General features: G+C 43.6%; 1 long non-coding RNA gene and 1 pseudogene across 2 annotated transcripts; both read right to left on the reverse strand.

Annotated features, from left to right (window-relative positions):
- Window positions 1–858: 858 nt before the first annotated feature.
- Window positions 859–16,344, reverse strand: LOC117090237. Its single transcript, XR_004439940.1, has 3 exons — window positions 16,332–16,344; window positions 12,028–12,033; window positions 859–1,851 (listed from the first exon to the last, which is right to left on the reverse strand). It is a non-coding gene; the product is annotated as an uncharacterized LOC117090237 (long non-coding RNA).
- On the reverse strand, window positions 9,586–12,020 carry LOC117090231 (annotated as a pseudogene). Its single transcript, XR_004439937.1, has one exon. The product of XR_004439937.1 is annotated as a 40S ribosomal protein S10-like (transcript).
- Window positions 16,345–17,209: the final 865 nt, after the last annotated feature.

Here is a 17,209-nt window from a genome sequence, read left to right on the forward strand (position 1 = left end):
CGGTAAGTGGCCTCTTTTCTCCAACTTTGCTCACTATCCCTCAACCTCTTTCTCCTTTCAATCGTGGCGCCACACTTCAATCTCTCCCTTCTCTTAATTTCAGTTCCATTCCTTTCCTTTTCTGGTAGAGACAAATGAAGTGCATTTTTTTTTTTTTTTTTTTTTTTTTTGAGACGGAGTCTCGCTAACCCAAAACTCCGACACCAGTCACGGACTCGGGAAGACAGTCTTCCCTTGGTGTTTAATCATGCGGTGACGCCTGCCTGATTATTCACCCACATTTCACTGGTATCTGATCACCTCGGGGACACCTGCATTGGTCATTCACCCACATTCCCTTAGTGGCAAGTCAATTGCAGGGAGGCCTGCTTTAGCTGCTCACCCACATTGCAGCCCAGGGCTGCTTACCCCACCCCTTTTCCATTTTCTTGGGGGGCAAGCACCTGCCACCCCTTTTCCACTTTCCGGGGGGGGGCAAGCACCCGCCACCCCTTCTCTCCGTGTCTCTACCCCTTTTCCACTTTCCTGGGGGGCAAGCACCCCCTACCCCTTCTCTCCGTGTCTCTACCTTCTCTTTTCTCTGGACTTACCTCCTTCACTATAGGCAACCTTCCACCCTCCATTCCTCCTTCTTCTCCCTTAGCCTGTGTTCTTAAGAACTTAAAACCTCTTCAACTCACACCTGATCTAAAACCTAAAAGCCTTATTTTCTTCTGCAATGCTGCCTGACCCCAATACAAACTCGACAGTGGTTCCAAATAGCCAGAAAATGGCACTTTTGATTTTTTCATCCTACAAGATCTAAATAATTCTTGTCGTAAAATGGGCAAACGGTCTGAGGTGCCTGATGTCCAGGCATTTTTTTACATATCGGTCCCTCCCTAGTCTCTGTTCCCAGCGCAACTCGTCCCAAATCTTGCTTCTTTCCCTCCTGCCTGTCCCCTCAGTCCCAACCCCAAGCGTCATTGAGTCTTTCCAGCCTTCCTTTTCTACGGACCCATGTGACCTCTCCCCTCCTCCCCAGGCTGCTCCTCACCAGGCCAAGCCAGGTCCCAATTCTTCCTCAACCTCCCCGACCCTATAATCCTTTTATCTCCTTCCCTCCTCACACACAGTCTGGCTTACAGTTTCATTACAGGACTAGCCTTCCCCTACCGCCCAGTAATTTCCTCTTAAAAAGGTGGCTGGAGCTAAAGGCATAGTCAAGGTTAATGCTCCTTTTTCTTTATCTGAAATCAGAGAGCGTTTAGGCTCTTTTTCATCAAATATGAAAACCCAGCCCAGTTTACGGCTCGTTTGGCAGCAACCCTGAGACGCTTTACAGCCCTAGACCCTAAAAGGTAAAAGGCCGTCTTATCTTCAATATACATTTTATTACCCAATCCGCTCCCAACATTAAATAATATTCCAAAAATTAAATTCCGGCCCTTAAACCCCACAACAGGACTTAATTAACTTCGCCTTCAAGGTGTACAATAATAGAATAGAGGCAGCCAAGTAGCAACGTATTTCTGAGTTGCAATTCCTTGCCTTCATTGTGAGAGAAACCTTAGCCACATCTCCAGCACACAAGAACTCCCAAACGCCTGAACGGCAGCAGCCAGGCATTCCTCCAGAACTGCCTGCCCCAGGAGTCTGCTTCAAGTGCCAGAAATCTGGCCACTGGGCCAAGGAATGTCCGCAGCCTGGGATTCGTCCTAAGCCGTGTCCCATCTGTACAGGACCCCACTGGAAACTGGACGGTCCAACTCACCTGGCAGCCGCTCCCAGAGCCCCTGGAACTCTGGCCCAAGGCTCTCTGACTGACTCCTTCCCAGATCTTCTCGACTTAGTGGCTGAAGACTGATGCTGCTCAGTCACCTCGGAAGCTTTCTAGACCGTCACAGACTCTTTGGGTAACTCTTACAGTGGAGGGTAAGTGTGTCCCCTTCTTAATCAATATGGAGGAGGGTAAGTGTGTCCCCTTCTTAATCAATATGGAGGCTACCCACACTCCACATTACCTTCTTTTCAAGGGCTTGTTTCCCTTGCCTCCATAACTATTGTGGGTATTGATGGCCAGGCTTCTAAACCTTTTAAAACTCCCCAACTCTGGTGCCAACTTGAACAACATTCTTTTATGCACTCCTTTTTAGTTATCCCCACCTGCCCAGCTCTCTTAATAGGTTGAGACACTGTAACTAAATTATCTGCTTCCTTGACTATTCCTAGGCTACAACCACACTTCATTGCCACCTTTTTCCCCCAGTTCAAAGCCTCCTTCACATCCTCTCCTTGTATCTCCCCACCTTAAACCATAAGTATAGGACACCTCTACTCCCTCCTTGGTGACTGATCATGCACCCCTTACCATCTCATTAACACCCAATCACCCTTACCCCAATCAATGCCAATATCCCATCCCACAGCACGCTTTAAAAGGATTAAAGCCTGTTATCACTCGCCTGTTACAGCATGGCCTTTTAAAGCCTATAAAGTTTCCCTACAATTCCTCCATTTTACCTGTCCAAAAACCAGACAAGTCTTACAGGTTAGTTCAGGATCATTTTGCCTATCCACCTTGTGGTGCCAAACCCATATACTCTCCTATCCTCAATACCTTCCTCCACAACCTATTATTCTGTTCTGGATCTCTAACATGCTTTCTTTACTACTCCTTTGCACCCTTTATCCCAGACTCTCTTCACTTTCACTTGGACTGAACCTGACACCCATCACGTTCAGCAAATTACCTGAGCTGTACTGCCACAAGGCTTCACAGATAGCCCCCATTACTTCAGTCAAGCCAGAGTTCTTACACAAAAGCTGGGATCGCACCCTGTAGCCTTTTTATCCAAACAACTTGACCTTACTCTTTTAGCCTAGCCCTCATGTCTGCATGTGGTGACTGCCGCTGCCTTAATACTTTTAGAGGCTCTCAAAATCACAAACTATGCTCAACTCACTTTCTACAGTTCTCATAACTTCCAAAATCTATTTTCTTCCTCACACCTGATGCATGTACTTTCTGCCCCCCTCCACTACCTCTCAGCAAGCTGAACTCATTTCCTTAACTCGGACCCTCACTCTTGCAAAAGACTATGCATCAATATTTATACTGACTCTAAATATGCCTTCCATATCCTGCACCACCATGCTGTTATATGGGCAGAAAGAGATTTCCTCACTATGCAAGGGTCCTCCATCATTAATGCCTCTTAAAAAAAAAAACTCTTCTCATGACTACTTTACTTCCAAAGGAAGCTGGAGTTATTCACTGCAAGGGCCATCAAAAGGCATCAGATCCCGTCACTCAGGACAACGCTTATGCTGATAAGGCAGCTAAAAAAGCAGCCATCAAAAGCATCAGATCACATCGCTCAGAACAATGCTTATGCTGATAAGGTAGCTAAAAAAGCAGCTAGCGTTCCAACTTCTATCCTTCACGGCAGTTTTTCCCCTTCTCATCTGGCCATTCCCACCTACTCCTGCACTGAAACTTCCACCTATCAATCTCTTCCCACACAAAGCAAATGGTTCTTGAACCAAGGAAAATGTCTCCTTCCAGCCTCACAGGCGCATTCTATTCTGTCATCATTTCATAATCTCTTCAAGCGGCTAGGTTACAAGACGCTAGCCCACCTCTTAGAACCTCTCATTTCCTTTCCATCGTGGAAATCTATCTTTAGGAAATCACTTCTCAGTGTTCCATCTGCTATTCTACTACTACTCAGGGATGGTTCAGGCCTTCATCCCATTCCCTATACATCAAGCTTAGGGATTTGCCCCCGCCCAGGACTGGCAAATTGACTTTACTCACATGCCTCGAGTCAGGAAACTAAAACACCTCTTGGTCTGGGTAGACACTTTTAACTGGATGGGTAGAGGCCTTTCCCACAGGGTCTGAGAAGGTCACCGAGGTGATTTCTTCCCTTCTGTCGGACACAATTCCTCAGTTTGGCCTTCCCACCTCTATACAGTCCAATAATGGACTGGCCTTTATTAGTCAAATCACCCAGGCTCTTGGTATTCAGTGGAACCTTCATATTCCTTACGGTCCTCAATCTTCAGGAAAGGTAGAACTGACTAATGGTCTTTTAAAAACACACCTCACCAAGCTCAGCCACCAAGTTAAAAAGGACTGGACAATACTTTTACCACTTGCCCTTCTCCGAATTTGGGCCTGTCCTTGGAATGCTACAGGGTACAGCCCATTTGAGCTCCTGTATAGATGCTCCTTTTTATTAGGCCTCAGTCTCATTCCAGACCCCAGACCAACTTGGACTGTACTCTAAAAAACTTATCATCCCTACTATCTTCTGTCTAGTCATACTCCTATCCACCATTCTCAACTACTGTTAAATGCCCTGCTCTTGTTTACACTGCCAGTTTACACTGTTTCTCCAAGCCATCACAGCTGATATCTCCTGGTGCTATCCCAAACTGCCACTCTAAACTCCCTCTTAAAGTAAATAAATAATCTTTGCTGGCAGGGCTATGCTGAACCTCCTTGGGCACTCTCTAATTATATGTCCTAGGTCCTCCCAATTCTTAGTCCTTCAGTACCTGTTTTTCTCCTTCTCTTATTCCGTTTAGTTTTTCAATTCATACAAAACCACATCCAGGCCATCACCAATAATTCTACACAACAAATGTTTCTTCTAACAACCCCACAATATCACCCCTTACCACAAAATCTTCCTTCAGCTTAATCTCTCCCACTCTAGGTTCCCACACTGCCCCAATCCCGCTCGAAGCATCACTGAGAAACATCACCCATTCTCTCTCCGTGCCACCCCCCAAAAATTTTCACCACCCTAACACTTCAACACTATTTCGTTTCACTTTTCTTATTAATATAAGAAGACAGGAATGTCAGGCCTCTGAGCCCAAGCTAAGCCATCATATCCCCTGTGATCTGCACGTATACATCCAGATGGCCTGAAGTAACTGAAGAATCACAAAAGAAGTGAAAATGGCCTGTTCCTGCCTTAACTGATGACATTACCTTGTGAAATTCCTTCTCCTGGCTCATCCTGGCTCAAAAGCTCCCCCACTGAGCAACCTGTGACCCCCACCCCTGCCAGCCAGAGAACAACCCCCTTTGACTGTAATTTTCCACTACCTACCCAAATCTTATAAAATGGCCCCACCCCCATCTCCCTTCACTGACTCTTTTTTCGGACTCAGCCCGCCTGCACCCAGGTGAAATAAACAACTTTGTTGCTCACACAAAGCCTGTTTGGTGGTCTCTTCACACGGACGCGAGTGAAAGTCCCCACAAGACCTGTGGAACAAACCTTCTGCAGTGTGGTGCTGCTGAACAGCCACTCTGATTTGGTGTCTTCTTTGGCTGATTTACAAAGCAGTTCCTAGGGCAGGGGATGGTAGTCTTCCCCCCGCTGCTGGTTCTGACTGTTCTCTGGGATATTTCTCCTTTCAGGCACTCACAGTGCTTCCTGTGGCTTTAAGGCAGGGATGGGTCTCCTGCCATGGAACCCAGGATGATGGAGAAGTTGGTTATCCACCTCAACCTCACTTTTTCCAGTGTAGAAACTGTGAGTTGGGGGAAATTTTTTATTGTTCTTGATGCCGGTCAGAATGAGGGGAGAAACGTCACAAATGTGGAAGTCCATTCTCTTACCATCTGCTTAGAGTTTTTCACTTCTTTGTGACCCTGGGAACTCATTTTCATATGTGAGTTCTGGAATATTTCTGGTGATAATCTTGACACTGTACATTTGTTTTTGGTTTATTGTGGAGGGAGTGAAGCCAGCATGCTTCTATGCTGCCATTTTGGAACTGGAAGTCATCCTGACCCACAGAAACAGAGAAAATAAATGTGTCTTCCTTTAGGCTAGTAAGTATGTAGCACTATTATTACATAGGTAAGTAATAATATGGGAGTGCTGGAAAGGGAAGACGGTGGTCCCTGGCTGGGGTCTATCCCCAAGAACCTAGGTGAGGACGGCACTCCTGCCTTGGTGTTCAAATGTTGCATTTCCCATGACTACCCTGGCCTGCATACCGCATCCTGTGCCTATAAAAACAAAAACCTCTGAGACTTAGCAGGCAGACACAGAAGCGGCTAGACGTCCATAGGAGCACATTGGCGGAGGCACACACGTGGCTGGATGTCAAAAGGAATGCACCAGCACAGGCAAGCCGGCAGGCCCCCCAATCTGCAGAACAACACAGAGTTTGGCTGGGGCAGTTGGAGGAGAGCCTGGGCGATGAGCTGCCCGACTCCAGGGGAAAACTATCTCCCTTCTGGAACCCCCATTTGCTGAGAGCTACTTCCACTCAGTAGAATCTTGCACTCATTCTCCAAGCCCACGTGTGATCCGATTCTTCTGATGCACCAAGGCAAGAAACCCCGGGATAAAGAAATCCCTCTGTCAGGCCGGACACCATGGCTCATGCCTATAATTCCAGCACTCTGGGAGGCCGAGGCTGGTGGATCACCTGAGGTCGGGAGTTCGAGACTAGCCTGACCAACGTGGAGAAACCCTGTCTCTACTTAAAATAAAAAATTAGGTGGGCATGGTGGCACAGGCCTGTAGTCTCAACTACACAAGAGGCTTAGGCAGGGGAATTGCTTGAACCCAGGAGGCGGAGGTTGCAGTGAGCTGAGGTCACCTGAGGTCAGGATTTTGAGACCAGCCTGGCCAACATGGTGAAATCCTGTCTCTACTAAAAATACAAAAAAAATTAGCCAGGACTGGTGACATGCACCTGTAATCTCAGCTACTCAGGAGGCTGACGCAGGAGAATGGCTTGAACCCGGGAGGCAGAGGTTGCAGTGAGCCGAGATCGCGCCATTGCACTCCAGCCTGGGCAACACGAGCAAAACTCCGTGTCAAAAAATAATAAATAAATAGATCAAAAAGGGAAAAAATGATTAAATTTTTAAAACTTTTTTTTTGAAAAAGAGAAAAGCATATCTATATATTGGTCTGTCACAAGCATGAATAATACTGTAGTTTCTGGGTTTTTTTTTTTATACTTTAAGTTCTAGGGTACATGTGCACAACGTGCAGGTTTGTTACATATGTATACTTGTGCCATGTCGGTGTGCTGCACCCATCAACTCATCATTTACATTAGGTATATATCCTAATGTTATCCCTCCACTCTCCCCCCTCCCCACAATAGGCCCTGGTGTGTGATGTTCCCCTTCCTGTATCCAAGTGATCTCATTGTTCAATTCCCACTTATGAGTGAGACCATGTGGTGTTTGGTTTTCTGTTCTTGCAATAGTTTGCTGAAAATGATGGTTTCCAGCTGCATCCATGTCCCTACAAAGGACACGAACTCGTCCTTTTTTATGGCTGCATAGTATTCCATGGTGTATATGTGACACATTTTCTTAATCCAGTCTATAATTGATGGACATTTGGGTTGGTTCCAAGTCTTTGCTGCTGTGAATAGTGCTACAATAAACATACATGTGCATGTGTCTTTATAGCAGCATAATTTATAATCCTTTGGGTATATACCCAGTAATGGGATGCCTGGGTCAAATGGTATTTCTAGTTCTAGAAATTCCTTGAGGAAATTCTAGATTCCTTGAGGAATCACCACACTGTCTTCCACAATGGTTGAACTAGTTTACAGTCCCACCAACCGTGTAAAAGTGTTCCTATTTCTCCACATCCTCTCCAGCACCTGTTGTTTCCTGACTTTTTAATGATTGCCATTCTAACTGGTGTGAGATGGTATCTCATTGTGGTCTTGATTTGCATTTCTCTGATGGTGAGTGATGATAAGCATTTTTTCATGTGTCTGTTGGCTGTATAAATGTCTTCTTTTGAGAAGTATCTGTTCATATCCTTTGCCCACTTTTTGATGGGGTTGTTTGTTTTTTTCTTGTAAATTTGTTTGAGTTCTTTGTAGGTTCTGGATATTAACCCTTTGTCAGATGGGTAGACTGCAAAAATTTTCTCCCATTCTGTAGGTTGCCTGTTCATTCTGATGGTAGTTTCTTTCACTGTGCAGCAGCTCTTTAGTTTAATTAGATCCCATTTGTCAATTTTGGCTTTTGTTGCCATTGCTTTTGGTGTTTTAGACATGAAGTCCTTGCCCATGCCTATGTCCTGAATGGTATTACCTAGGTTTTCTTCTAGGGTTTTTATGGTTTTAGGTCTAACATTTAAGTCTCTAATCCATCTTGAATTAATTTTCATATAAGGAGTAAGGAAAGGATCCAGTTTCAGCTTTCTACTTATGGCTAGCCAAATTTCCCAGCACCATTTATTAAAGAGGGAATCCTTTCCCCATTTCTTGTTTTTCTCAGGTTTGCCAAAGATCAGATGGCTGTGTAGTTTCTGTTTTTAAGCCTTCTTCAAATTTGTCATTGGCTTTATCAATGGCTTGTTCCTTCTTGCGTGTTCACGTTAAATTCAGAGCATAGCAAGATTTGTCAATTTATATTTGCCCACAGTTGATCCTTACATAGGGATATGTCACACCATGGGTCCTGAGCCTGCCAACTGTACCCAAAACTTGAATGACTTTCAACTATAACAAATTTACTTTTGAAACAAACAGGTATAGTCATGTCCGCTTATGTCAGGGCCAGCTGTAGAGCTTAAAGTTCCCTGAATTAACTTCCAAGTAGAATGCCATCATTTTTCTTAAGGGTTAAGCAATAAAATGTGCAATTAAAAATGTTCATATGCATGTTTAAAGCTTAAACATGACTGTGGCAACTGTTTAGAACTTAGACCAATAGAAAATTTGTTTTTGTTTTTTTCCTTGGGGAAGAGTATTCCATCACTGATGTTGTTCAGAATTCCTGCTGCATAGTGATAATAAAATGCAGCCTGAATATTAGTCTGAATGTTTTATTATTGTTGGTCTGTACCTGGGGCACATTCCATGAATCCTTGGTGCACTGTGGTGAAAGAGACAGAGTAATGAGGGGTGCTATGCGTGCAGGGTGCCCGGACACGGTGTCTCTGATGAGGTAATGTTTGAACAGAGACCTGAAGGGACAGAGGGAAGGAACCGTGAATCTACCTGGAGAGAATGATTCCAGCAAGCACAAAGGTTCTGCCTCCAGAATGTGGGTGGTGTGTTTGAGGAACAGCAAGAATCCCTGTGACTGGAGTGGGGACTGAGAAGGATATAGGAGGAGGTTAGAGAAGTAACAAGTTAGGTCAGGCATGGTGGCTCATGCCTGTAATTCCAGCATGTTGGGAGGCCATGGCAGGAGAACCACTTGAGGCCAGGAGTTTGAGACCAGCTTGGGCAATGAAGCAAGACCTTGTCTTTACAAAAAGAGAGAAAGATAATGTTAGCCAGGTATAGTGGCATGTGCCTGTAGATGGAGTGGGAAGACATGAATGTCTGAGCCATGTGGCACCTGTTCCCATCACGTTCCTTCACACTGGGTGATGCAGGCTCTGGCCTGGTGAAGTTACATTGGGTGTCTAGTTGGAAAACCTTGTTTAAGCCAAGTATTTCCTACTTAATAGACTTCATTCTCCAACGTGGAAAATGAGGATAATATAACTTATCTCACGGGCTATCATGCTTATTAAATGAGATAATGTTTATGGGAGTGCTTTGTAATCTGTGAAGCAGCCTGTTAAGGCGTACTCCTTTTTTTGGCTGTAAGTTTATTCAATGCAAAAGAATCCTCTCCAATTTTACTGAGGTGGTTGACCACATCCACGACCAAATCTGCCTCTAAACTGGAATTTGGTTGCTGACCCAGCCCCAGCCTCGGCTTTCTTGTTGGCACCAGGTGGCACAGCACTCCGTTTGTAGGTATCTCTGTCAGGTTCCCCTCTTGTGAGTCTGGCAGGTTGCTCACCTTCCAGACCTTCAGGGTGAGGCCTGCCAGTCTCTGGACGGCTACAGTGTAGGGTGGCAGGCACAATCTCCAGGGGCAGATGAAGGTAATCACGGAGATACTGGATACCCTCATTGGTAAGGTACCAGTAGAAATGTCTCCAGGCAAATTGTTCCTTCACATAGCTTCGGGACTTGAGAAACTGCATGGCCTTCATGACAGAAGAGTGGGCACATTCTTGTCTGCCAGCTCTGGGTGCTTAGGCATGTGGACATCCTTCTTGGCCACCATGACTCCCCTCTTAAAAAGGAGTTCATAAATGGCAATCCGGTTCTTCTTAGGCATCAACATCTGGCAGGTCTCTGCCATGCACTGGCTTCATCCTCCCCCTCTACCTCGGACAATCTTCACCTACCAGCGGCCCCCTACCCCATAAAATTAGCCTCCAGTCCCTGTCGCTACTCAGAAATGGATGTGTGGAGAGTGGGAGAGAGCCCCCCTGCTAGTATCCTGGGGAGCAGCAGCCGCTAAGGCGGCAGGATGGCCCAGATGGGAGCCGATGGAACTCGAACTCTCGTTAAGGCGTACTCTTATTATTGTTGCTATTGTAGGTGAGGAAAAACAGTCTTCTGCCCTCTTAGACCTGTGGCTGGCCTAAGAACGAAACTGACATAAGACAGATTAACAGGAGAAAAGCATACAGGCTTCATATTTTCACATTTACACAGGAGTCTTTAAAAAGAAAACAGCCCAAAGAAGCTGTTAGGCCCAAAAGCTTATATACCTTTTTACACAAAGAATGACAAATTGTGGGGATATGCCAAGGCAAGGGACTTGAACATGGGGCAGTAAATCGTGGGACAGGGACTAGGAAATGTGTGGGAGCAACTCATGCAAGATATGGATTATTTTAGTAAGTTTGTTTGTGCAAGTCCATTTCTGTGTTGATTCTAAGTCTCCGACAAATTTGATCACCTGCTTTTGGGTGGAAAGGAGGGCAGAGATCCTTTTCTGCATCTGCTGTTTCTCAATTTCCTTTAGCTCAAAGTAATCAATATGCCAAAGCAGCATATTTTGGGGTGGCATATTCTGAATTCCTTCATTATTATGAGAGGTTGATGTTTAAGTGCTCAAGAATCAGGAAAAACTGAGACATTCGAGAGGAGTGCCCTGGATCCTGCAACCCTCTTCCTATTGATTTGCAGTTCCTGTCGCACACAACCACTCCTTCAGCAGGAGGCCTTGGTGAAGTTTGGCAGGCAGGGGCTGCTTCTCATCAGCATGACAGGAGGTGCATCACCACCCACAGTTAAGGGTTAACCAAGCTAAACAGTATAAGATAACCTTCATTTGCAAATCTAATGAGCAAAATTACAGAGTTTAACTCTAATAGAGGGGGCAAATGAAGCTCAAGATCATTATTTCCACATCTAAGATTAGCAGCTGGAAAATACAGTACATCTGTAAAATGACAGTGTCAGATACCACAGCTTTGCATGACACCAGCACACACACAAAGGAAGAATCACTTCAGAGAGCAGAAGTAGAGGCAGAGTACTCTGAGCAGTCACAACACATGGATGCATCTGAGCTTCCGCCACATACCAAACCAGGTTACCATGACATTATGTGTTGAAACTACTGATAAAGGTCTTTGGAAAAACATCTACTAACCCCTAAAAAACATGAGCTGTCTTTCCATTCTTTTTCTCTTTCATAGGGCAGGAGAATGTGTCCTGTGCCTGAAAAAATACTCCCTGATATAAATCAAGTTGGGAGGATGGGGATGGAAGGAACAAATGTGGGAATAAAAAGTTGGGAAGGAATTCACTTCATGGTTTGACTCTGAGACAAAATTGATAAGAGCCCTTCCCCCAAAAGACACCCTTCTTGCCTGGGAACCAGTCTGCCTTTGCAGGACTAACAAATTAGCTACAAAATTAGAAATTATGGTTTAGAGGTCATGAAGCCTCTGACTCCAAGTCTGAACCTCCCCAAATTTCTCCTAGGAATAGTATCACTATTGTAGAACCTAAGCTCAGTGCTTGAGATATTTTGCAGACCTTGCATTTGCTGGATCAGCTGACACCACCCAGACTGGTAATCTGGCTCAAATAGTTCTGCCATCCCACCCAGGAACAGAAGACAGAAAGAAAAACTCACTTTGACTCCTATGACTCCATCTTCAATCTGACCAATCAGCATTCTGCACTTCCCAAGCCCCTATCCACCAAATTATGTTTAAAAACCCTGATCTTCGAAAGCTCTGGGAGACTGGTTTGAGTAATACTAAAACTCCTGGCCTGGCACGGTGGCTCACACTTGTAATCCCAGCACTTTGGGAGGCCGAGGAGGGTGGATCACCTGAGTTCGGAAGTTCGAGACCAGCTGGACCAACATGGAAAAATCCTGTCTCTACTAAAAATACAAAATTAGCCGGGCGTGGTGGCAAATACCTGTAATCCCAGCTACTTGGGAGGCTGAGGCAGGAGAAACACTTGAACCCAGGAGATAGAGGTTGTGGTGAGCTGAGTTCATGTCATTGCACTCTAGCCTGGGCAACAAGAGTGAAACTCCATCTCAAAAAAAAAAAAAAAAAAAAAGAGAGAGCATTAGTAGTTTGCCTAAAATCATACAAATTGTAAATGGTAGAGATGAAATCCAAGCTAGGTGGAATTCATGCTTTTACCACAAATCCATACCAATTCCATTTTTATTTAGTAAAATCAATATATTTTATTTTTTTTTAATTTAATTTTTTTTTCTTTTTTTTTTTTTTTAAGGCAGAGTCTTGCTCTGTCACCCAGGCTGGAGTGGAGTGGTGCAATCTTGGCTCACTGCAAGCCCCACCTCCTGAATTCATGCCATTCCTTTGCCTCAGCCTCCCAAGTAGCTGGGACTACAGGCACCCACCACCACACCCAGCTAATTTTTTTGTATTTTCAGTAGAGACGGGGTTTCACCATGTTAGCCAGGATGGTCTCGATCTCCTGATCTCGTGATCCACCCGCCTTGGCCTCCCAAAGTGCTGGGATTACAGGCGTGAGCCACTGGGCCTAGCCAAAATCAATGTATTTTTGTAGAAGATACCTGTCAGGTTGTAGATGCCAAATGTCCACAGTGGATCTGGGTGTGGTAGCACACACTTGTAGTCTCAGCTACTCAGGAGGCTGAAATGAGAGGACCACTTGAGCCCCCAGGAGTTTGAGTCCAGCCTGGGCAATATAATAAGACCCCACTTCTTAAAAAAAAAAAATACTTCACAGTGGTTCTAGGGTAGTGAATTTCCAACATTCTTTCTCATCTGTTTTTTGATTAAATAAATTTTCTAATTCTGTAATTTTTTTTTTGAGACAGTCTCACTCTGTTGCCCAGGTTGGAGTGCAGTGGCATGATCTCGGCTCACTGTAACCTCTGTCCTCAGGGTTCAAGTGATTCTCCTGCCTCAGCCTTCCCAGTAGTTGGGATTACAGGTGCCTGCCACTACACCTGGCTAATTTTTGTACTTTTTTTTTTTTTTAAGTAGAGATGGGATTTCACTATATTGGGCCAGGCTGGTCTCGGAACTCCTGACCTCAGGTGATCCACCTGCCTCAGCCTCCCAAGTGCTGGGATTATAGGCGTGAGCCACCACACCTAGCCTGATTTTGTACTTTTTAATAAAAATGTTTTATTCTGGTTCTGGGTAAGATGGAATGAGCATACTCCATCCTGTGTCTTCACTAAATGCAGCTATAAAACCTAGACAGAATGCATGATGTAGGTATGTGATAACTGAAAAGTAAACACTGGCAGGAGGATTTGAAAAGACAAGAATTCAAAGAGCCACTAAATAAGTAATAAGATTCCCATTTAACCCTGATATCCCTTGAACTCAAACAAGCCTGGAAGGGCATAAACAGAAAGAGAGCTAGAAGACTTCTAGCTCTGCTTAAAGAGCAAGAATAAGAATTTCTAATGCTTAGAGAGAAGGGGAAATCTCTGTTTTGTTTTTCTTTCCTCTTCCTTTTTCCTCTCTCCTCTTCCTCCTTCTTTCTTCCTTCCACCTCTTCATCTTGTTCCTCCTCCTCTTCTTCTTCTCTCTTTCTTTTTGCTTTGTTTTTCTTCCCAGACCCCCAGCATTGCTGCAGCAGTGATGGGGAGGGGGGCCTAAAACTCTGAAGAAAGGGAAACTTTTCCTCCAATTGAAAGAGCTAAGATCTCAAGAGGAGACAAACCCCTGTTGGTTTTCCCTTTTTCTCCCTTACCACTACCCTCCCATCTGCACCAAATGCAGGTGCAGTTATGAGAAGTGCACAGAAGACAGGAGTAACTGAAGTTCCAGGTTTCTGACCTAAAGACTGAAAGAGTGAAGTCCAGGGAGCTTAAAAGTAACAGACAGATGACATAGAGACAGGAGGTTTAGAACGTAACCCCATAAAAATTCCTCATGAATTCCTAGGTTCACTCCTGAACACGGATCTGATTCTAAGCATTCTATCAGTCTTTGGGAATGGAACTAAGTGAGATACCACTATCCAGGTCCCAGAGAGGCCACTAGACAGTGCATACACAGGACATATCTGAATAACACAGCAAAGGGTCTGGAAAGAGAACTGACTCTGAAACTGTAAACAACAAAACTTGAAGCCTTAACCCGTTCAAGTCAATTATCCATAAGATTTTAAAAAGACTCACAGTCCCATAGTCAACACTCAAAATTTCCAGCATAAAATCCAAAATTACTTGGTAGCATACGAAGAACTAGGAAAATCTCTACCCACATGGGAGAAAACAGTCAACAGACATCAAAGCCAAGATAACACAGATGTTGAAATTTTCTAACAAAAACTTTAAAGCAGATATTTTAAAATGTTCTAAGAAGTAAAGGAAAATACTCTTGAAATGAATGGAACAGTAGAAAATCTCACCAAAGGATTAGATGATATTTCTAAAAACCAAATGGAAATTATGAGACTGAAAAAAGACAATAGCTGGGGAAAAAGTTGCAGTGAATGGACTTTAACAGAACAGAGATGAAAGAGGGAAGAGTCAAATAAACTTGAAATTGGATCGATAGAAATTATTCTATATGAACAACAGAGAAAAAAGATGGAAACAAACAAAAGAACAGGGTCTAGGGACTTCTTGTCTTCAGAGCCAATACTAAAAGGCATACATTTGTCTCACCGGAGTTTCAGAAAAAGAGGAGAAAGAGTATAGTGCAAAAAATTTGAAGAATTAATGGCTGAAAACTCCCCAAATTTGGCAAAAGATGTAAACCTACAGATGCAGGAAGCTCAGTGAATCTGAAACAAGATAAATCCAAAGAAATCTATGCTCAGACAGAGCATATCAAACTGCTAAAAATTAAAGACAATAATAAAAAAATGGCTTGAAAGTGGACATAGAAAAATGATACATGATTTATAGAGGAACAATAATTTGAATAACACATTTTTTATCTGAAACCATTGAAGCCAAAAGGAAGTAGTAGAACATTTTTTAATGTTGAAGAAAAAATAAAGAACCTAGAATTCTATACACAGAGAAAGTAGTCTCTGCAAATGAAGATGAAATAAAGACATTCTCAGATGAAAGAAAACTAAGAATTTATGGCTGGCAGACTACTCTGAAATCAGGAAGGAAATGATACCTGAAAGAAGTTTAGAACATCAGGACTAAAAACAAGAGTAACATAAATGGTAAATATCTGGGTAAATATAATACACTTGAGTTCTTTGAAATATGTTTGATAGTTGAAAACAAAGATTAAAAAATTATCTAATTGGTCTTAAGCATATATGGATATTTTTCATAAAACAGCTGCAACATGAAGAAGGAACATAAAAAAATAAGGTGATAAAATTTCTACATTCTACATGAAGTGATAAAATATAATTTTAAAAAGACTGTTGAGGCTGGGTGCAGTGGCTCATGCCTGTAATCCCAGCACTTTGGGAGGCCAAGGCAGGTGGATCACTTGAGGTCAAGAGTTTGAGACCAGCTTGGCCAACATGGTAAAACCCTGTCTCTACTAAAAATACAACAATTAGCTGGGTGTGGTGGTGCTTGCCTGTAATCTCAGTTACTTGGGAGGCTGAGGCAGGAGAATTTCTTGAACCTGAGAGGCAGAGGTTGCAGTGAGCCAAGATCACGCCACTTGCACTCCAGCCTGGGTGACAAAGTGAGACTCTGTCTCAAAAATAAATAAGGTCAGGCATGATGGCTCACACTGTAATCCCAGCACTTTGGGAGGCTAAGGCAGGTGAATCATGAGGCCAGCAGTTTGAAACCAGCTTGGCCAACATGGTGAAACTCCGCCTCTCCTAAAAATACAAAAAATTAGCTGGATATAGTGGCAGGTGCCTGTAATCCCAGCTACTCAGGAGGCTGAGGCAGGAGAATCACTTCAAACTGGGAGGCAGAGGTTGCAGTGAGTTGAGATCGCGCCACTGCGCTCCAGCCTGGGTGACAGAGTGAGACCCTGTCTCAAAAAATAATAAATAAATAATTTTAAAACAATAAAAAGACTGTTGAAAGTTAATTATTTATATGTAAGCCCTAGGACAACTGCTTTGAAAGCTATACAAAGAAATGTAGAAAAAAAGCAGTAGATAAATTAAAATGTACTATTATAAAATGTTCAAACAACCCAAGAGAAGGCAGAAGAAAGACTCAAAAACAGAGGGAATGAACAGTAAATAAATTAAATGCTAGCTCTAAACCAAAATGTATCAATAGTTACATTAAATGTAAATGGTCTACACAAAGGCTTGGCAAAATTTTTTCTGTAAAAGGTTAAAGAGTAAATATTTTAGGCTTTGTGAGTATACAGGCTTTAACAACCATTCAACTCTGCCACTATAGCACAAAAGCAGCCATTGGCTATAATACATAAGTGAATGAGTGCAGCTGTGTTGCAAGAAAACCTTATTTACAAAAAGAGGTAATGGACTGGATTTGGCTTATAGCTGTAGCTTGCTGACCTCTGTCTAAACGTACCAATTAAAAGACAGAGATTGACAGAATATATGAATAACCATAAACTGTATGCTGTCTACAAAAAACTCACTTCAAATATAATGCCATAGGTAGGCTAAAAGTAAAAGGATGGGAAAAGATATAGTTTCACTCACGTCCGTGAGAAGAGACGCAACAAAGCTATTAATTTCACCTGGGTGCAGGCGGGCTGAGTCTGAAGAAAGTCAGTGAAGGGAGATAGGGATGGCGCTGTTTTATAAGATTTGGGTAGGTAAAGGAAAATTACAGTCAAAGGGTGGTTGTCTGGCTGGCAGGGGTGGGGGTCACAAGGTGCTTAGTAGGGGAGGTTTTGAGCCAGGATGAGCCAGGAGAAGGAATTTCACAAGGTAATGTCATCAGTTAAGGCAGGAACAGGCCATTTTCACTTCTTTTGTGATTCTTCAGTTACTTCAGGCCATCTGGATGCAT

Source organism: Trachypithecus francoisi, unplaced genomic scaffold, assembly GCF_009764315.1.
Source record: "Trachypithecus francoisi isolate TF-2019V2 unplaced genomic scaffold, Tfra_2.0 Lachesis_group11, whole genome shotgun sequence".
In the NCBI taxonomy this organism is placed as follows: Eukaryota; Metazoa; Chordata; class Mammalia; order Primates; family Cercopithecidae; genus Trachypithecus; species Trachypithecus francoisi.